At 40.5% G+C, this 21,721-nt stretch overlaps 1 protein-coding gene and 1 long non-coding RNA gene across 2 annotated transcripts in view; both read left to right on the forward strand.

The window, feature by feature from the left end:
- The window catches only part of GRIP1 (glutamate receptor interacting protein 1), a 366,320-nt gene that overhangs the window by 4,546 nt on the left and 340,053 nt on the right, over positions 1 to 21,721 (forward strand). The gene's annotated exons all lie outside the window — the stretch shown is intronic.
- LOC133276422 (uncharacterized) lies at positions 17,173 to 19,476 on the forward strand. The gene is made up of 3 exons (XR_009745871.1): positions 17,173 to 17,872; positions 18,937 to 19,060; positions 19,371 to 19,476. It is a non-coding gene; the product is annotated as an uncharacterized LOC133276422 (long non-coding RNA).

A 21,721-nucleotide genomic window follows, 5' to 3' on the forward strand; every position in this document is an offset into this window, starting at 1 on the left:
TTCATAACATTTTAAAGCGCTGCTGCTGTTTTGTGGATTCTTGCTTAAGAGTGCTTCATTTCGGGTCTATAGGATGTGCTTGCTGTCTCCCTCCCTCACTTATGAGACTGTCAGTAACAGCAAAAATGAAAAAATACAAATGTAATTATTCTTCCATGAATCAGGGTGAACACAGAGGGCTAAAACTAAATTGGAATTAATGAATCTATGCAATAGAGTGTAACTGTGCAGAGTCTGATTTCTTGGAGCAAAACTGACTCATCTATGGGATCGTCCAAGGTACAGTGACTCAGTGACTCTCAGAGCAGATGATGCCTGTTGCCAGCCTGCCATCACTTGAGCAACAAACATAATCCACTGCCTGTCAGCATGTGTCTCTGTTGGACACCACAAACTGATTCATGTTTTGATCTTTTTCATACTCTATGCATGTTTTACTATAGGGCTCTATTAGTCTTCTAACTTGCATGCTGAACAGCTCTTAACATATGTATTCTTTCAAATTTGCTAGTTGAGTAATAAATAAATAATAATGACTCAGTACACACCATCACCCACATTCTCACAATGGAAGAATCTAAAAACATCCCCTGAATTCCATATGCTTTGCAGGAGAAATTTTTTTTCAGCCATCCTTTCGTAGTTCTTATATCTGACATATAATACCTGTACTATTAGGTCATCTTGAGCAGGAACACATACCAGTCCTTATTAGAGGCTGTTCTGGGACTGAAAAGCTCTACGTTTGATCAACTCAAAATTTCTTTGATTTTTTTTTTTTTTCCTGTGAACTGAAGTATATTTAACACACAGAAAGTGGTTATTATGCACAAAATCTTGTCAGAGGAGTACTAAGTTCAAGTACTGATTAGACCCTGTCTGTGTAGTTGCCTCTCGTTACGTATTTTTTAAAAGAGAACAAGGGCATAGCAAGGTAACAGACTGGAAAACTGCTGTAAGATTGCTTTTGCTGTTTGCACCTACAGAACTGCCACTTCTCCCTGCAAAATCTTTTGAGTATTTTGAATTGAAACCTTTAAAAGGAAGGAAGTCAAGATCCAACCCCCAGAACATATGAATCCGCTAATGTGTGGGAAAGCTACATGCCTCCTTGTCTTTATTAGAGTTTTGCCCGAATTTAGTTAACTCGGCCTAGTGCAACCATTTCCACTTTACCCTGGAGGCAGGGCTGCTGAAGGGGCTGGGGTCTCCAGGGTCTTTCTACCACCAAAGAACAGATAACAGTCAGTCTCTTCAGCTCTGCGCTGAAGGTCTGTGTGAGTGTCAGCAAACATTTGAACAGAAAGAAAAGTTAATTTATATTGCCAATATTCTCACCATAACTTACTGAGTCTTGGGGCCTAGTGTCTTTCCACGTGATTTTGCTCTTTGATATAATTCAGTAACTACATGTTTGCATGCTAAAATTTGTCAACACAGAGTCATAGGTGTGAAAGTTGTTTAAATACATATTATTAGCCTACTAATATCATTCTAGGATTAATACCCATGTATTATAATAGGGTATAGTCTAAGTTTAGGAGACATATGAAACAGCGTATATTTGAACTATCAGAATCATGGTTAGAATTTTTAAACCCTCTGGGTATGTACAATTTTTCTTCTCTTTATAATGAATATGTATAAAATTGACTAGGACTGCCAAGTATCGGTGGCTCATTTGTGAATTTATGTATATGAATGGCAAATACAAAACAAAAGAAGCACAAGTACCAGCCAGGAATCTCATATATCTTAAGTGCATTATTCAAGCGGGAAGAGACTCTTAAAAGAAAATATCTGCAATTAGTTGTAATACTTTCAAAATCATTACGTGCCGGTAAGAAAAACTTACATCAAAAAGAATATGTTTAAATTTCAAAACAATCTGAAGAAATACCCCCTGTTGCTTCATTATCTGTTGGGGGGTTAATGATGCCAGTACCTCTCACTGAGAGAACTGGCATTTCTTAATAACTTCTGTCACGAAAGTCAACCAGCGCTGCTACAGTCTGATACAGAGGAATGTCATTTTCAAAACAAAAATAGTTCTCAAAAACTCCTTAGTCTTTCACGCATTGAAATGTTGATTCCTATTACTTACATTAGAAAAAACATCTCCTGTCTGTCACGGTCAAGGTGACCTGTATGATTTTTAATTCTTTCACCACTTTTGTGGTATTGCCAGCTTAAGGGCATCATTTTATCTCTGTATTCTGCTATAATGGTACCAGATCAGGTCTTTGTTCTGTTATCATCTTTTAAAGACCAAAATTAGTCATTTTTGTAAGATTTTTGCATTACTAGCTAGTGCTTCAGAGAGCCTGGAACAATATATTGTAGAAACAATGTCATTTGCAAGGATGAGATACAGAGAGACAATTGTCTGTTTACATATTGCAAGATAAAAATGATTTTGTCTCTCAACATTTTGTAGAAATGTCCTCAGAGTCCATTCCTACAGTGTTTCTGGAGGCAGTGCTTTCTCCAGCAATAGAAACAAGCTTGTTTCTTTGTTTTCTTCTACCTGTTGTTGTCATTTACACCAGTGCATTCTCAGTGTGAAAAAGCTGATCTGGTGGCATTTTGCAGTTACTTTGTCCTGCTGTGAATAGTTACACTCTCTGCAGTTGTGATTGGCAGGAATGGGAGGGATATGCAATTCTGCAGCCTTATCCTCCATCAGGAGGTCATCAAAGCGTGCTGCCCCTGCAGAACCACTGTGAGCAGAAACTAGTGTCCCTCAACTCTCATTTGAAACCTGTGCTGCCAAGGAGCAGAGAAACAGATGGAGAAGCACCTACTATAATCTGCCAGCCTGGTGCATGGCTCAGTTTGTTGTCCTTTTCAGATACAGGATGTTTTCCCTTCCGTATTTGCCATTGTGATTAAACCACAGGGGCTCACTGCTCTCAGGTCCTTTTCTTGCGTTGCTTCCATTCGTTGCTCTCTCATCTGCTTTGCTTTTCTGTGTGGTGTTAACGGGGTCATTCTGGAAACCCAGCAAAGGCCAAGAACAGCGTGAGATTTGTATTATGGTAAATTTACACAGCAGCAGCAGCTGATGCTGAAAGAGAATTTTCATTATCCCTTGGCAGTGTGTAGTCTGAGGCATCTAGCTGAGAAGCTGTGATACCATCCAGAAGGAATAGTTTGTACATGCTTCAAGGTCAGCTTGTAAATATAGCTATTTTATTGCAAGGAAAATACTCCATTTTAGTCAACATTTGGGACCAGAACATTACTAGAAGGGCAGAAGCACCCACAGGGGTAATTTTTTTTCTGCTCAGAACTCTTTGTCCACAAACTGATGCAGTTTTTGTTTCAAGAAGCCAGCTCCAAAATTACATTTCCTTGAGGTGACTCATCTAGTACTGCAGTAGTGCAGTACCTGCAGGGCAGTCAAAGGAGGTTGACAGTGGTCCATGTTATTTCAGACTTCTAGGGAAACAGTGAATTGTGGAACGTGGTTGGGTTGTGTGAGCCATCTTGGTAGAGTCAAGGCTGGCTTAAATACAATAAAGCACTTAAACACATTGCTTAATTTTAAACCAATCAGAGTACTCTTATGGCTTCATGTTAAGCGCATGCTTATGTGCTTTGCTGGAAAAAGATGTTATTGTGTCTTGCAGGAGTATCAAACAGGAAGAAAATCTGTATCACTGCTGCATAAGGTCAGAGGCTCAGATCTTTCTTTAATTAGTGTATTTATTTTACATGCTTCAGAGATCGGGGAAAACAAATCATTTTTCAGTCTCCTTAATGAGGGCCCAGTTCATCAAAATTCTTAGCTCAAGTTAGCACGGTACAATATAAATGCCATTTTCATTATCCAGAAGGATAAAACCCTAACTGACACATTTGCAAAACCAAGCAAAGCCTGGGATGATGAATGCATTTCCAGATCTGTGGGAACTGATCAAATGTGCCATTATATCCATTTGATTCTCTTTTATTAGCAGCTACCAAGATGTCCAGATAGGTAATTCAGAACAAATGTGTTCCTTTGAATACTTAGAAACAACTGAAATGAATATCCATTTTCACATGAATTGCAAAACACTGACCAAAGGAGCAAATGTTATGCTGAACCATGTTCTAATCTGGGGACAAGGGATATATATATCCACTGTTGGAAGGCAGAAGGAAATAGAGCTGCATGTGGCAATTATTCCTACATTTCCCACCAAGTAGAACATCTCCTGTAAAATTGCTCTGTTTGTAGCTTCTGCCTCAAGATAACTTCTGCACCTGCAGCTAAAAGATTAAATGACATCTGGTGAAGAAAAACTGCCACTTGGGGTCACATATGTCATCAAATGACATATTTTGTTTATCTCTACAGTTAGGGCTACCAAATTACGAATTCCTTCTCTTCATTTGAACTTTACTGTGGGTCTTCATCATAAAATATTTTTTTTGAGCCAGTAAAAATGCTGAGGCTTTAAGTTTTATAGCAGTAAAAAAAGAAAAAAAGTGACATATTTTTTTCCTGGAATTCTCTACAATAATGTATCTGAATTATTAATACTCCAGTCAAATATGTAATCCTGTATTCAAACCCACTTAGGTACCCCAAGAAGTTACAGATTCTCATTGTTAAATACTTTATTCTTTCACTGTCATTTCTGGTAAGTATTCTACTCCCTGCCACCCTCATCTGATCCTTCCTGATGTGTGCAGAATATAGCATAAAAGCAATAAGAAAGTAAGAACAGTGGCTACTTCTGAAAAGTAAGGTTTATACATGGAGGTGTTCCCCAACATAGGTCTTTTAGAATATTTGTAGAAGACTTACAATTTGGGTATGCTTAATGTAAAATAATATTCCTCTAAGAAAGTTATTTGATGACAGCTATAGTTCATTAACTTTGCATGAGTCTTATTCTAGAATCATTCCTTTATGGACGTATGCTCAGTAACATTCAACATTAGTAAGCTACAGAATTATCTGCATTCAGTTATTTAATATGAAAAAGCTGACTAATCAGAACCCTTGGCAAAAAGAAAAAGGAGTAATAGCTGAATATATACCACTGCTTCTAACAAACTGCTATGAATCCTTCAGTCCCTCAGTGTTGCCGCCTTACTGATACTTTCTGTTTTGACAAAATCATTTACTCAAGCTGTCACTTTTTGGCACATGCAGTTTGTGGCATATCAAGTCAAGTAAGTCCCAGCTTTTCATCCTTGTTCCAGTCAGAGGGCAAAACTTCTGTGAAAACAGAATCAGGTGATGATTCAAAATGGAAGCTAGTAATTCAATTTTATATGTTGTTAGACCTTGCAGTCTTGGTATACATTCAGAGTTGCTTCCAACTGAAATCCACGAAACTCACTACCTATCTCGTTTATTTGTTTTGGTTTTCATGACAATTTAATGCAAGAGGTTTAAGATATATTTGCCAAAATTCACATATCTCGTCTTAAGAGCCATCATAATTTATGCTCAATATAAATGTCTAGGGAAAAAGGCTGCACTTCTAGGAAAGGGTTCAGCAGAAAAATATTCTCTGTTTGGGTCATCAAATGGTATAAGATTTTCCAGGGTATTTCCAGTGATTAGAGAATGCAAATAAAGTGCAAAAGAAATTAATATTGTCCTAAGTGCTGAATGATATCAAGAGCTAATGGAGCAATCAGCCCTTCTTGTTTCAAAGAGTCATCTTTTACAGTAAAAGGAGAAAAATGTAGCAAACATAACCTATAATATGAGGATGGAAGATGCAGCGAGAATGATATTCCATTAAAGTACATATTTCACTTTTCACTAAAGATCAACAAGTTTGACAACAGCTGAAATCAGATTTTTTAAAAACAGCTATTGTTTCAGCTGTCATTACTGTTTCATTTCTTTCCATCAATTAATATTTTCAAGTGGCAGATCTAGTATTTAACTTAGCTGTGCTCAACTGATGCACCAAGAGATACTTAGAAGTAATGCTGGAAGATTTCTTAATAAGTGATTTAAAACATGAGAAAGAATTAAAGGAAATAATAAAACCAGTGTGCGCTGAATTGCAAACAGGAAGTAGTTTCTTTTTGCTAGTAGGGCTACATGAAAACAAAGTCTCAAATCAGCGGATGTTCTTCATCTCCAATTGATGCTGACAGAATTTAGGTTCCCAGTATGTAAGTTTGAGTCATACTGTGTGCCAGTTGTGGTAGTTTTTCTCTTGCCCATAAAAAAATATTGTGATTCCAATAATAAAAACAGTTTCACTCAAATGCTGCAGCGTAATTCTTATCCCTTCAAACCAAGCCCGAGGAGCTGATGGCACAGAGATACAGGAATTATATATCACATCAGTGCAGAATGATCTAATTTGTTCTGATACTGAAGTCCTAAAGAAATACGCCGCTAAGGCGATCCAATCAGCCAGGGTTTATTCTTTTCCTGTTCTAGTTTAGAAAGCAAAAAAGAATGATCTGAAAAAAAAGCTATGCCCTCCAGAGGGTTGCCTTATGCCAATATCAGTCACAAATGGAATGCAGAAATCTTTCAGGTAAAACAGACATGAAATCCATCCTGGTGGTGTTATCTTCATTTTAGAGTTTCAGTAATGATATTGAAGAGGAATTCATAATGAACCCTCAAAAAGGGAGAAGTCTGGAAGTTTCACTTTACTTTCATACATGAGTTACAAAAACAGCTCCCAGACTGAGACCATCCTCTCCAATGATAGTAAGCAAACCTATGCCCAAAGAACTATGTCAAAAAAATCTTGCTAACAAAAACAGAGTGGGCCAGAATGCCTTCAGAGTTCATTTGGCCAAATGCAAAGATACTTAAGTGTGATGTCTCTTTTTGCTACTAATAATACAATCAAGTATGAAGATCTAGAAGGCTCAGTGTGCTTATGATTAGGCATGGCCTCTTGCATCTAGGCTAGCAACTTAAATCTAAAATAAGTGAATACAACAGTGACTCTTGCCACATCTGTTCTCCATGAATTGGTCTCAGAGTTCCTGGTAAATCCATATTATATCACACACAAAATGTCTCACCATAATTGTCACCTTCCTAATCCTCAGAGAAAGAAATAATATAGACTAGAGCAGGCAGGAAGAACAAAATTCTCACTAGTTCTGTAGGTTGTTTCCCTTTGGGCAACAGATTCACATTGAAGAATTGCACCAGGAATAGCGAAAGCAAGCTTGTAACACTTCCCACCCACAGCTTTTAGTACCAGCCTTATGCTTAGCCAAACTTGGTCTATTTTGTTTCTGTATTTTTCATGAGAATTAGAAAGGCATTTTCAGGTCTACATAGAACCACTTAATGACAGCTAAAAACCAGCAATTAAGGAAATTAAAGCAAGAGATCTATTTTTTTTTCACTCAAGAAAATACATTTCAGATTTGCATTCTACTCATTCTTTCTCAGTAAATAATTTATTCTTTAGTCTTGTGCAACAGGTCATTAACCTGCTTAGCAACCCTAAATCTAGATGTTTTCCCTTTAGAGAAATGTAGTGAAAATACCAAATCTTCCTTCCACTTCATTTTCTTTGATAGCTTACAGCAACACGTGATTTTTCTCTCAGAGTGGCAAACAGTAGTTTAGCTATTAACTACATGGGATCTAGATATAGGAACCTTATTATCTTGTGTATTTGTGATTTATGATTGTATTCTGATCAATATTGTCTAATGACTGTGACCACAGGAGGAAAATTTCAAGTAAATTTCAACTTCCGTTGCCATTTGACAGTAGGCAGAAAGTGTCACTGTGAAGTTATTTGTCCACCTTCATCTTTTTTTTCCTAATCAGAAACAAGAAGAAAATCCTTGAGAGGACAGTTCAGTTTCTTAGCCCCACCTCCTATGTTCTACCTGCAGCATAAACCCTGTGGTTCTTTAAGAGACAGATCATGTAAAGAAAGTGAGAGCTGGAGCTACTCCTACAAGTCTAGTGACAGTTCAAAACCCCTTCTAAGTTTCACCTACCTCTCATTTGAATTGGTGCTGGTTTAGAAGTTACTATTCTTAAGATAAGATTCTCTGTTTCCCTTGATATGTTCAGTCTTATTCTCACCTATATGGATGGTCTTTTCAAATTGGTAACATAGAGGCAAAGGCCAGAACCTTTCCAGCTGTAGAAGCAAATTATTACTCGTTCTGCTTGAAGTATTATAAAACCTCATCTCTCTGTCGGAGATGTTCACCAAGAGAGACGTCAGCCAGAATGGTGTTCCGGGTTTAATTAAAGAGTTTGTCTGCCAGACATTCTTTAAGTCTGCTTTTTCTCATTTTATTTTTACTTTTTGGCATGTAACAGTATTTCCATACTTATTAAATCCTCACTGATAATTACATGCAAAAGAGCAATTAGCAGCAGACAATTTTGTGGCAAAGAATTTATAATCTGAACTGTTTACCATTCAGAGATGACTGAAAGTGATGGCAGCTTGCTTCTAGCCCATTGGACTTCTCAGTTATGAGAGTGATGGGGCCCTATAAATTGATGCAAAACTGCACCAAATGAAACTTCATGTCAATGGCATTGTTCCAGTAGAGTTTCCAGCTGAGGCCAGTATCTGTTTCTCCAGCCTATCTTTGTATTAAACATAAAAGCATACCTGGACAATAGACAGTTACGTAAATGACGTGTAGCATATCAGGAGTTGCTTAAAATCAAAACTTAATTTCACTGCTCATCACTGTATGTTGAGTGAGCTGTCCATGTGCTGCCTCCTGTCCTCACTAGAAAATAACCCTAGTGTCATGAGTAAGCATAAATTATATTTGTTAGAGAAATCCCATGATGTCTGAGATCAAGCCTTAAAGCACCTTCCCCACATCTCCCTTCTTCCTCCAACTTCTCTCCCGAATTCTTTACCTCCACCTCAGGGGGACAGGGAATGGGGGTTGCGGTCAGTTCATCACACTTTGTCTGTGCTGCTCCTTCCTCCTCACACCCTTCCCCTGCTCCAGTTTGGGGTCCCTCCCGTGGGAGAGAGTCCTCCGCAAACTTCTCCGGTGTGAGTCCTTCCCACAGGCTGCAGTTCTTCACACACTGCTCCAGCGTGGGTCCCTTCCACAGGGTGCCTTCCCACAGGCACAGACTGCTCCAGCCTGGATCCCCTGTGAGGTCACCAGTCCTGCAGCAAACCTGCCCCAGTTTGGGCTCCTCTCCCCACGGAGAGCCAGGGCCCTGCTCCAGCGCAGGCTTCCCACAGGGTCACAGCCTCCTTTGGGTACCCCCCTGCTCTGGTGTGGGGCCCTCCCTGACCTGCAGGTGGAGACCTGCTCCACCATGGACCTCCATGGGCTACAGGGGGCACAGCTGCCTCACCGTGGGCTGCACCACAGGCTGCAGGGGAATCTCTGCTCCGGCACCTGGAGCACCTCCTGCCCTCCTGCACTGACCTGCCTGTCTGCGGAGCTGTTGCTCTCACACAGTCTCACTCCTCTCTCCACTTGCAGTTGCTCTTGCAGTTTTTCCCCCTTCTTAACTATGTTATCCCAGAGGCACTACCACCGTCACTGATGGGCTCAGCCTTGGCCAGTGGTGGGCCCATCTTGTAGCCAGCTGGCATTGGCTCTCTTGGATGTGGGGGAAGCTTCTGGCAGCTTCTCACAGAAGCCACCCCTGTAGTCCCTCTGCTACCAAAACCTTGCCTTGGAAACCCAATACTGCCACATAGATCTTAGCTGTCTGTGTCAACCTGAAGACTTGAAGTGGCATAGTGCCCTTTCAAATACTGGTTTAAGGCTCATACAAAAAGGAGTCTGCTATCTACTGATGAACATTTCCTTTCTGATGCACCTGCTATGTCTTTCTAACCAAATATTGACCTAATCAAAACTCATTTTGTGTAGGAGATCTGATGTGACTATGGCCTGGCAGGTATGGTTTAGAATACTTCAGAACTCAGCAGAAGAAAACATGCCCACTTTATATTTTAAACATCCATCCGTGAGCATGCATTTTGATTCATTATGAATAGGTACACTTATGATTTTAATAGGAAACAGATCAGTTTTGAGGCTGAGGTATTTTTTACATTTATTTGCGTGTGTAAGTAGTTTTTCTATGACATAACAGGAATCTCCTGTTTGCTTTACCGTTTAAGTCTAAGTGTGGTGAAAAATATCCTTCAGCATCTGTCATGAATACACACAACTCTGGCTCCCTAATGAGCTTTCAAGCTGGCACACCAAAATCGGGGAGCCTGGGAAAGCTCTTCTATGGCTATACTTGTTGCATCAAAGTCCTATAGATCATTGTCTACTTCGTTCTTGCCAGCAGTTTTACAGTTCCAGAAGAGGTTATAGCCTCCACACCTATGATCTATTGGAGAATGATAACTGTAGACACTTGATTTAATTCCTCTGAAATCAGTGTTCACTTTTAATTTGCTAACCCTAAGTTAAACCAGATAAATCCAACAAACCATTCTTGTTTTAAAGAAGAAGCGTGTTTCTTTAATTAAAAAAAAAAAAGAAAAACGAGACAACTGTGCGATAAGACAGTTAAAGCATTCACACCTACAGAGAGGCTAGAAAGCATAGTTAGCCAGGCAGTCACACTTATTTGTATTATAGTAGAGCCTTTTGCTCTACTGGATGGAGGGTCCTTTCTGGAGGAGATCCCTATCCCCAAAAAACAATTCCCTCTGCATATACAAAAAAGGCACAGAACTTTTCAAAATAACAAAGGATCGTTCAGGCATTGAGATGTTATGACTTCTTTGTCCTAGTCTGGGAAAAAAATAGTCTTTATGAAAGATTGCAGGAGTCCATCTGGTATGCGTGGGGGCTACCAATTCTTTCCCCCTTTAGTGGGGAGGTGTCTGTCTTTCCACAAAGCTCATTCTTCCCTGCTCGGCTGCCTGCACATTAATAACAAGGAACAGAAACCATTCAGTGATTGATACTAGCTTACGCTAAACAATTTCCCCTCCTGTTTCCAATAAACATGGCTGTTCAAATAGATTATAGTGTCTCAGAGCATTCACTCCCTCCCAGCCTCCCTTACATGTCCTTTAGCTGCTCCTTTGTAATGGTGATGAAACTAAACAGCATTTCAAAGCAGGCTTTGATTAGCATGATAACCGTGTAGTGGCTTGATGGCCAGCATGGAATGATTATCTAGCCTTTCAGCACCAACAGCTTTGAAGGAAAGTTATACAACCTGTTAAAATGCATATATGTATATGTGTATGTGTTTGCATTTGCATAATACGGACAGGTATAACTCGATATCAGTAAAACCTGACAAGGTCCATTCATTGATATTCCCTGTTAGAACAGTGTTTTCTTGATGCACAGGCTAATTGTACCAATTTGCCACAATTTGCTTGGGTAGTGCATACACATTTAAATGGGGGACAGGAGGTAGGATTGCAGCAGAGCTGGTAATTACTCATCATGTAGAGCATCATCACATGCTGCTAGTCAAGCCGCTGGGCATTGCTGGATAGTGGGACATCTGGAAATGGTGTACAGCAGGAAGACTGCCGAAAACTGTTTCTCGAGACCTGTGTATAGCGTCAGTTTGCACACCAAGGGCTGAAATTAAAATGCTATGGCACCACTAATGTAGTCTTCCAAATCAGATCATTTAGGGCAAGGCCTTCAGCTGCAGCAGTCACATCTTGATCAAAATCCACAAAGATGCCTGAGTTTCTGCTCAGACCATGCCCCTTGTAAGATTTAGTCCTTCCTTCTAAAAAATAAATGCAAGACAGATGTTTATTTCTGGAATGTTGTTATCTGACATATGACATGGCTTTAAGAAGTTATAACCACACAGTGTGATGGGATGAGCAGTAGCCCGTTGGCTGTTTCACAGCAGTTAGACTTTGTGATACATGAGCCATTCTTCTGGTTTCGTTTCTTTTTTTAGTTTCAACTTCCATTTTCCCCTTTTAACTTATTTGGAGCACAAACAGGAAAAATTGCCTTAATTGAAATAATGTTTCCTCTGGATTTCTTTTTTATAATGTTTGTAATTTGGCAGCCCTTCAGGATGCTGCATGTTAAGTGAATGTATGACAAGTGACATCTTGATAGTCTGCAAATACTTAAATGCCAGAATATGGAGAAGCTTCATGCCGTCTATATTAGCAGCATGTGTATCTGTAATCCAAGCAGAAAGAGATGAGTAGGTACATTAAATAGGCAACAACAGATTAATTCAGCAGCATCACGAAGCTGGTCACTGTGATAAAAAGCAGTGTGTCATCTCTGTAAATGTACTCAGAACTCTGGGGGCTATGTTTACTGCAGAATATCAAAAAACCTTACAAAAAGGTTTATCTGCTTTATCTCCAGAAATATAAACAGAATGACTCCAATGCACACTTTGCAAACATGTTTTGATTTATTTCTTCTGTGACTGTTTATACAAAATTCAGTAACTGGACATTAAAATAACAGATAAAATTCAGTAAGTTGATTGGGAAAAGCAGTCTTAATTTCACAAACGAAGCAGTGTGAGTTTCTAGCTCAGGAGTTAGATCTAGGAGCTATAATGTATGTGCTTTTAGGCAATTATGCTACCATGATGATCAGAACTGGGGCATTTGTCCTTAAAGGAGATACTGAGGGACCAGGTCATCTTCAGCCTGGGAAAGAGATGGTTCTAGGGGAACCTAACAGCAATACCTAGCAACCAGTACTAATAACTAGTACCTGCCAACCAGTACCAGTGCCTATTGGTTAGGTTACTGAGAAGCAGGAGCCAGGCTTTTCTTGGCAGTGCCTGGCAAGAGAACAAAGATCAATGGGCATGAAAAGTTACAGAGCTTGGTGGCAGATCTGACTGACTATAAAGGAAAATGTTTCCCTGATGAGACCAACAAAATTTTGGAACAAGGAGGTTGTGCAGTTTCTGCACATGGAGGTTTTAAATACCCAACTGGATAAAGCCCTGAGCAACCTCAGTTGTAGCTGACCCTGATCTGAGCAGGAGGTTGGACTACAGACCTCTTGATACCCCTTCCATCCTGAATTACCCAGTGATCCCATGTTTCACACAATACGTAGCTAAGCTGTACAACTCCACTGCAGGATGCTGAAGACACTGTAGGTCAACGTAGGTTTTAGAAGCTGTTCAGGATCACCAGTGGAAAACACACTGATGTTTTGGGTCTGAATCCCAGGCACTTGGAGGCTGGGAAATGTTAAGAGGAAATATTATGACATTATTTGCTATAATCTCATATTCTTCCTTGGGCAGCAGTTTATGGCCACTGACAGATGAGTTACTGGCCTAGATGGACTGGTTGTACATCTCCCAAGTCATTACAGCTGGTTTTGTGTTCTTATTTCTATAAAGTACACCATTATCATAAGCTTCTGTTTAAAACCTAAAATTTCACAGGGCTTTTAATTACAGGGAAGTGCAGTTTTTAGAACGTCATCCCTGCCCTTGAAAGGAAGAGTAAAATAATGAGGCTTTTCAGAGCTTTTTTTTTTTTTTTTTCAGTCAATTTTCATAATGATGGTATTTGGGGGAAAATTGAAGATTGTAGCTTTTTACCAGAAAGTACCAGAAATGTTGTAGAGAGATCTATTTTTATTTGTTTTTCTTACTTTTTCCAAAGTTCAACAAGTTCACTGCAGTCTGCCTTTCAAGGTCACCCATCTGATTCAATGATCATCTTAGCTCCACCAGTTCTTATTTTTTGAATAAAATTGTAATTACTAGCCTTTTAAGCACCAGCTGTTCTATTGAAACATACTGGTGGTGTACTCAGTCCTGGTGGAAAAATATCTGTGAGCTGCTTTTCACTGAAGCCTCCTAGCTGATTGCAAGAAGCACTTGTGGTCACAGAATTAAAGGGGCCACAACCAGATCCTTTATGGATACAGCCTCTCTTGTTTTGTGAATTACCCTATTCAAACATGTATTTGAACCTCCATTATACTCATTCCTTATAAACTAAGGAGAAAAAGGTAAATACAGTACAGTACAATATGTTGTGCAAAGGAATAATCTGTTAGCTCATCCACATGATGAGCCACATGACAAGAAAGCACAGAAACACAAATACTTTGGGGAAATTTTATCTCATTATTTAACAGCACCAACTATTTAACCATGTGAACTGTCTTTATCAAGAAGAGACCAAGGTTAACATTTAAAGTGAAGGTTACTATCTACATATGGTGGGATATGGTGCTAGAGAAGAAATCGGTGATGAAAAGAGAAGCTGAAGGAGTGCATTTCGCACAGGATTTTCAGGAGAATTGAAAGGCTGATTGGCACAGGAAGTGGCATGGAAAAATAAAAGCAAGAGGTAGAATTTGTCTTGGCAGGAAAGTGATGTTCCAGTATTAGAAATGCCTGCAGGCCAAAAAAGAAAAAAAATCCTTTGCTGAGATTTAACATGGATTTTTCAACTGCTTTAGAGCTCAGACCCTACAATAAATATCTTCATAATGCATATACCATTTGAGATGTACAGAATGTTTTGGTCATCTTCAGAGAAGCCAGAGACGAGTGCTTATTTATCCTCTCAAGCTGGGATTGTAGCAGTGTCTGGTGCAGATGGGAGAGATGAGAGTCGCTGGAGTGTGCCTGCCAACTGCTGCAGCCCTGCCTCCCGTCCCTTCCCCTGAAAGACTTTTTCTTTACATATTATATTTTACTGGATTTTCCTTTTCTCTTCTATTTTTGTAAGAAATAAAGACATTGGTAGTTTAGTAACACGTGGGAACAGCAGCTCCTGCCAGGACAGTGTACTACCAGGGGCACTTGGGCCTGAGGATGCAGGGGCAGGAACTTGCCAACTTGCCATGTCAGCCACAAAATCTGAAGCATTGCAGTACTCTTGGCTGATTAGGCATTGCTATATTTTTCTCTATTAATTATATGGCCTATTCATCTCTCCAAAGCCAGGAAAATGTCCACACTGTCAGAAGTCTTTAGGTACAAGGATGCTCATCCCTCTGCAGTGTGCTGTCAGGAAGTGCAGTTTCTGGCAAGTCCCTGCTCTCTATAAACCTTTCCCTTACACAACAGACTTTAAGCTGTATCCCTGTATTCAGCACTCCTGCCACTCAGACCATTAACTCATAAGGTCCCAGTTCAAGAGGCCTTCATGCACATAATGACGTATCTCTTTGCAGCAGGAGGGCCAGAACTCCTTGGATGGATAAGGAGCTACTGAGGAAAATTCAAATGAAAAAAGAGGCTTATAAAAAGTGGAAGCAAGGACAGGAGGCCTGGGAAGAGTACAGGGATGTTGTCCGGGAAGCTAGGGACCAGGTTAGGAAAGCTAAGGCCCAGTCAGAATTAAACTTGGCTAGGGATGTTAAGGATAACAGGAAGGGATTCTACAGGTACATAGCAAATAAAAGACAGACTAGGGACAATGTGGGCCCCCTCAGGAAGCTCTCAGGAGAACTGGCTACCCTGGATTTGGAGAAGGCTGAGGTTCTGAATGATTTCTTTGCCTCGGTCTTCACTGGCAAAGGCTCTGACCACACCACCCAAGTCTTGGAAGGCAGATGCAGGGACTGTGAGAATGAAGACCTTGGGCCCACTGTAGGAGAGGATCCGGTTCGAGACCATCTTAAAAATCTGAACATGCACAAGTCCATGGGTCCTGATGAGATCCATCCGCGGGTCCTGAAGGAGCTGGCGAATGAAGTTGCTAAGCCGCTGTCCATCATATTTGCGAAATCATGGCAGTCAGGTGAAGTTCCCAAAGACTGGAAAAAGGGAAGTGTAACCCCCATTTTCAAGAAGGGGAAAATGGATGACCCGGGGAGTTACAGACCAGTCAGTCTCACCTCTGTGCCTGGCAAAATCCTGGAGCAGATTCTCCTGGAAGGCATGCTAAGGCACATGAAAAACAACAAGGTGCTTGGTGACAGACAGCATGGCTTCATAAGGGGAAATCCTGCCTGACCCATTTGGTGGCCTTCTATGATGGGGCTACAGAACTGATGGACAGGGGTAGAGCAGTTGATGTCATCTACCTGGGCTTGTGCAAAGCGTTCGACGCTGTCCCACACGACATCCTTGTCTCTAAATTGGAGAGACATCAATTTGATGGATGGACCACTCGGTGGATAAAGAACTGGCTGGATGGCCGCACACAAAGAGTTGTGGTCAATGGCTCAATGTCTGGCTGGAGACCAGTAACGAGTGGTGTCCCTCAGGGATCGGTGTTGGGACCGGTCTTGTTTAACATCTTTGTCGCTGACATGGACAGTGGGATTGAGTGCGCCCTCAGCAAGTTTGCCGATGACACCAAGCTGTGTGGTTCGGTTGATAGGCTGGAGGGAAGGAATGCCATCCAGAGGGACCTTGACACGCTTGTGAGGTGGGCTGATGCCAACCTCATGAAGTTTAACCATGCCAACTGCAAGGTCCTACACCTGGGTCGGAGCAATCCCAGGCACAGCTACAGGTTGGGCAGAGAAGAGATTCAGAGCAGCCCTGCGGAGAAGGACTTGGGGGTGCTGGTCGATGAGAAAATGGACATGAGCCGGCTTCAGTGTGTGCTCGCAGCCCAGAAAGCCAACCATATCCTGGGCTGCATCAAAAGGAACGTGACCAGCAGGTCGAAGGAGGTGATCCTGCCCCTCTACTCTGCTCTTGTGAGACCTCACCTGGAGTATTGTGTGCAGTTCTGGTGTCCTCAACATAAAAAGGACATGGAACTGCTGGAACAAGTCCAGAGGAGGACCACGATGATGATCAGGGGACTGGAGCACCTCCCGTATGAAGACAGGCTGAGGAAGTTGGGGCTGTTCAGCCTGGAGAAGAGAAGGCTGCGTGGAGACCTCAGAGCAGCCTTCCAGTATCTGAAGGGGGCCTATAGGAATGCTGGGGAGGGACTCTTCATTAGGGACTGTAGTGACAGGACAAGGGGTAACAGGTTCAAACTTCAGGAAGTTCAGATTGGATATAAGGAGGAAGTTCTTTCCTGTTAGGGTGATGAGGCACTGGAATGGGTTGCCCAGGGAGGTTGTGAATGCTCCATCCCTGGCAGTGTTCAAGACCAGGTTGGATGAGGCCTTGGGTGACATGGTTTAGCGTGAGGTGTCCCTTCCCATGGCAGGGAGGTTGGGACTAGATGATCTTAAGGTCCTTTCCAACCCTAACTATTCTATGATTCTAATGATTGCCCTTAACATTGAATCATTATCTCTACAGCTGGTCTGAAGAGGTGTTTATTCCTGAGCCAGAGATAAGTAAATACCTGGAGTGAAAAGGCAATACTCAAGGAACAGTGAAGGAATGCAATGCTATATTTTCATGTCCTCATTACACAGAAATTAATACAGTAAAGGAGAAAAATGAGTGTATATTTCAGTTGGAATATGAGTACCATTGAATTGAGCTACCAAGATTATTTCTTTTGTGCCACCCATGTCTATTCCCTGGCAAATATTTGCCATGGGAATTCTACTGCTTTTGTGTAAAGCATCTTTTGCAGTCTTGATCTCATGCTAGATCTCTAGGCACTCCTATAAGAAAGGCAATAATAACTGGTGACAAGTATGAAGAACTCCTGTTGCTAATCAGTAAGGTATTTCTGAAAAGCAATGCAGGGAAATTCAGAATGACCACAGGAATTAATAATAATAAAAAAAAAATCATACAGGTTACAGAGCTCAAATTATTTCACTTAAGGTAAAAGATAAAAGATACAGATTAAAAGATAAAAGATTGAAACTACATCTTTCTTTTCAGAGATGCTTATTTTGTCACTCCTTTGATACTTGCCCTTGCTTTAAACAGTGTCTTCAGGGGCTGCATCATGATAACTGAGGTTGAACAGAGTCTTTTATTTTGAGATATGAAACGAGTACCTCCCATCTCCAGAAGGAGCCACCGCAAATACTCTGAGCACTTCCAGTTCCTACTTCTGTGCTATGCCTGGCTTCTGCTAGCCAAAAGGAGGTAATTGCATCTTAAGATTTCATTGAATTGCTGTGTTCGTAATGCATCAAAGATGGTTTCTTAATGAAATGCAACAGTGAGATACAATCATCATATTTGAAGGCTATGTAATAAAAAAATGGCTGTTTACTTTGCATGGAAAAGAAGGCCTGCTATTTGTTCTGAAAGTTGGAAGCTCCAGCTCTGGAGTAGGCGAAATGTACAATATGCATTTGGTGTTATGTGAATTTCAGAGCTGGTGATAGACATACAATCCCAGTCAGCTGGCAGGGATTCACTGAGCAGGCAGAGGCTGCTGCAACCAAGTAAGATTCCATATGCTGCTTTGCCTCAAAACTAATCTGGAACAGGCAGAAAATAGTTTGTCATACTGTGGCAAATTCCTGGCATCACAGCCAAAAATGCTTCTAGGGTTTGTGACTAGCATCAAACAGGTGGTACTAGTGGGTTTTGCATGGGTACTGGGCTGACAGCACCTAGCTCATCCCATACATGTGGTCTGTAGGGGCTAGCAGTCTTTAGCCAGTAGTGACTAGTACTGATGGAAGAGAGTTCAAGGTGAAGGATGTCTCTATACCACTACCTGTGCTCTAGGCTATCCATCTTTTGACAGAACTCAAAGTTACAGAAAAATAAAGACCTCAAATTCACGATAGATATTTTATTAACAATGTGACATTTTTTCCTTAAGAATTACTGATTTGTTTGCAGGAGACTCTTTTTTTTTTTTTTTTTTCACTTTGAGTTTATAATCTCAGAGAAATATAAAAGGCCTCCTCTCAGCTTTATGACAACTGGCAACTACAGGAGTACTATATTTTGTTTCTCCTTGAACAGATTTCATACTTTTTTTACACTCTGTTCCTGCCGGTTGTTTGATATCTGAATGTGTTTATCTCTGAAGGTAGTTCTCCCAGAGTTCCTAAAGAAGTCTTTTCCTCCAGGGTGTTAGTTTATATATTACTTACAGGTGCAATAAAAAAAGCCTATTCTCAAATGCAATCTCTTAAGCTTGCAGAATGACTGATCAAGCTGTTGGCTCAATTTGCTGTCTGATCATTTAGTTGGTGAGGTGAACCTTGACTAGGATTTTCCATGGTGGATTGATCAAGTGATGGAAGCAATTACTGTATTTTCTCACCTTAAGATAACCAGTGAAAGGATCAGCATCAGCAGATATCTCCACAGGTAGGCAGTTTAAACTCTAAAGCTTGATTTCTATCAGCTGTTAATATCCATGAAAAATAACTGCATATCAGAATGACAGCATTCACACTCTGTAGTTGTATAAATAGCTATGTGAAGTGCACAGGAACCATGAGTGGACCCTACTGTGCTTTATGCCAATAACCTAAGAAGTCAGTGTGCTTTAGCGGTAAATGATTTTGCATGAGATTGCCTACAAATGACTAACAAGTGAAACACTCTGAACTAATAACAAAAATATGCAGTAGAACTGATCTGCTCCAAGAATCACATTTTCAGTTTTTCCTTTCAGAATGGATTTGATTTCATCTGGACTAATTCATTCCTCATTAGTAAGAAGACAACAGGAAAATTATTTTTGGAGGAATACAAAGGCAAAGCCAAAAAAAAAAAAAAAAGGAGCTAAATATAAAATATATCCTTGGATAAGGCTATAGCTGGTCTCTCAACAGTAAAGACATGAGACGATTTCAAAGTTCCCTTCAACTCATCAGAACTGAATGGTAATCAAATGAAAAATTGCTTCCATCTTAAAATACCATTATTCTCCCTTAATATAGAATGTACCATCAATTACTGAAAATGCTATTGAAACTGTGCCTTAAATTCATTCAGTATGAATGGCATTACTATTGGAAAATATTTTCTGTCACAATTGCCTAGTTTACCCATTATTCTTTCCCTTCTTTGAGTTTGCAAATGACCAAGAAGTGGAGACAACACCCACCCTTTGCTTAACTTTTCATATTTTATGAAAATATCACAAATCACTTGTCTTACATCCAGTCTTCTGGTGTGATTACGTTCCAACAAGACCTCACCCAAACCTACACAAGACTGGTAGTTTATATTTTACTACTTTACTACTGGGAAAGGAAAAAACCCACAAAACCACTCATCATTTTTAGACCTTTGTGGAATCCTCTATACCAAATGGAAAGGAACTGTCTTATCTGCTCAGACACTGATGTAAGAACAGGACATATCATCTGTGAATATATTATCTGGATAAATACCTGCTTTCCAGTAATGTGAGAAAAGGATGATAGTGGCCATAACCTCTAAAGCTCTGCATTTTGCTGATATCTTTATTTACACACCAAACACAAAGATGAATCTTCCAGTTGCTAAAAAAAAAATGATGCTGTGAAGTGGTTGAGAACTGGGTTTGGCACATTTTTTCCCTATCGCTCTCTTAAATTAGTCCCAAGGTCTTATGATAACACTGATGTTTACTCTGGCCAAGGACTTTGTGAGCCTCATGCTCTGCCAGGGAGGAGGGGAAGCCGGGATGAAGCAGAGACAGGACACCTGACCCAAACTAGCCAAAGAGATATTCCATGCCACAGCATGTCATGCCCGGGGAGGTAACTGGGAATTACCCGGAAGGGAACTCGCTGCTCGGTCAGGCTCGTTTCGGCAGGTGGTATCATATTCTCTTCCCTTGTTATTTCTCTTATCATTATTATTATTGGTGGTAGCAGCAGTGATTTGTGTTATACCTTAGATACTTAGATACTATAGATACTTAGATACTATAAGATAGTTCTTATCTCAACCCGTGTGAGTTACATTCTTTTGATTCTCCTCCCCATCCCTCTGGGAGCAGGGAGGGGGCAGGGGGGAAGGAAAGAAAGAGGCGGGGGGGAGTAGAAATTGTGTGGCTGACTGGGTTTAAACCACTGGGTTTAAACAATGACAGTGTCTTCTGGATTTAAAACAACTTAGCAGCTAACCCCTGCAGTTATCTGTTGGGGAAATATTTGGCACATTAATTTAGCTCAGAACACCAAGCACCTTTCCTGTACGAGGGGCTTTGTTCTACAAGCTGGAGCTAAATTTCTCCATGACAATCATCACCAGACCCATACTTTTACCACTTTGTACCACACCAGGATTGTACCACAAGGTTCTGGAAAGCTCCTGGAGTAGGTGTCATAATAAGACACTACATTCAACAGGAAGCCTAGAAATATGCAAAGAGTTTGGCCATGAAATACACAGATTTAGAGCAGCTGAGGGCATGCGTTGGAATACAATCAGACCCTTCACCAAATATAGACTGCAGAATCCAAAACCTGGGACACTGTTCTTCAGTGACAGTTATCTAGATAGCAGGTGCAAGATACCTAACTTCTGGTTAGGAAAACCATAAATAGAAAAATAAACTTTGTCACCTGATATATTTAAAAGAGGGCACCCCAAACTGAAAAGCATTGGAAAGCACATGCTAAATACTTTGGTTTCTCTTCAAATCATATAAGTCTTTTGCCTTTTATGATGGTTCTATGAATACTATGAACAACACTTGGCACTGCTCAAGGCCAGGCTGGACAGGGCTTTGTGCAGCCTGGTTTAGTGGAAGGTGTCCCTGCCCATGGCAGGGGGTTTAGAACTAGGTGATCTTTACGGTTCCTTCCAACCCAAACCATTCTATGACTGTGTGTTTCTAGGAATATATTTATATTTCTGTTTCACATAACTCCCTGTTAGATAATTTGGTAAGAAATAGCAGTAAGTCTTACCTTGTGACATGACAAAGATTTATGGCCACATTGAAACCATCACTCATAGACATCCAGACTGGCTTTTCTGGAGTTAACCTGATAAGAAAATACAAGAGTCTATTATGTGGAAACACAC

The sequence above is a fragment of the Pezoporus flaviventris genome, unplaced genomic scaffold (genome assembly GCF_033815535.1).
Source record: "Pezoporus flaviventris isolate CSIRO_AGI_PZ_B2104156 unplaced genomic scaffold, CSIRO_AGI_Pfla_v1 ptg000045l, whole genome shotgun sequence".
Lineage (NCBI taxonomy): Eukaryota > Metazoa > Chordata > Aves > Psittaciformes > Psittacidae > Pezoporus > Pezoporus flaviventris.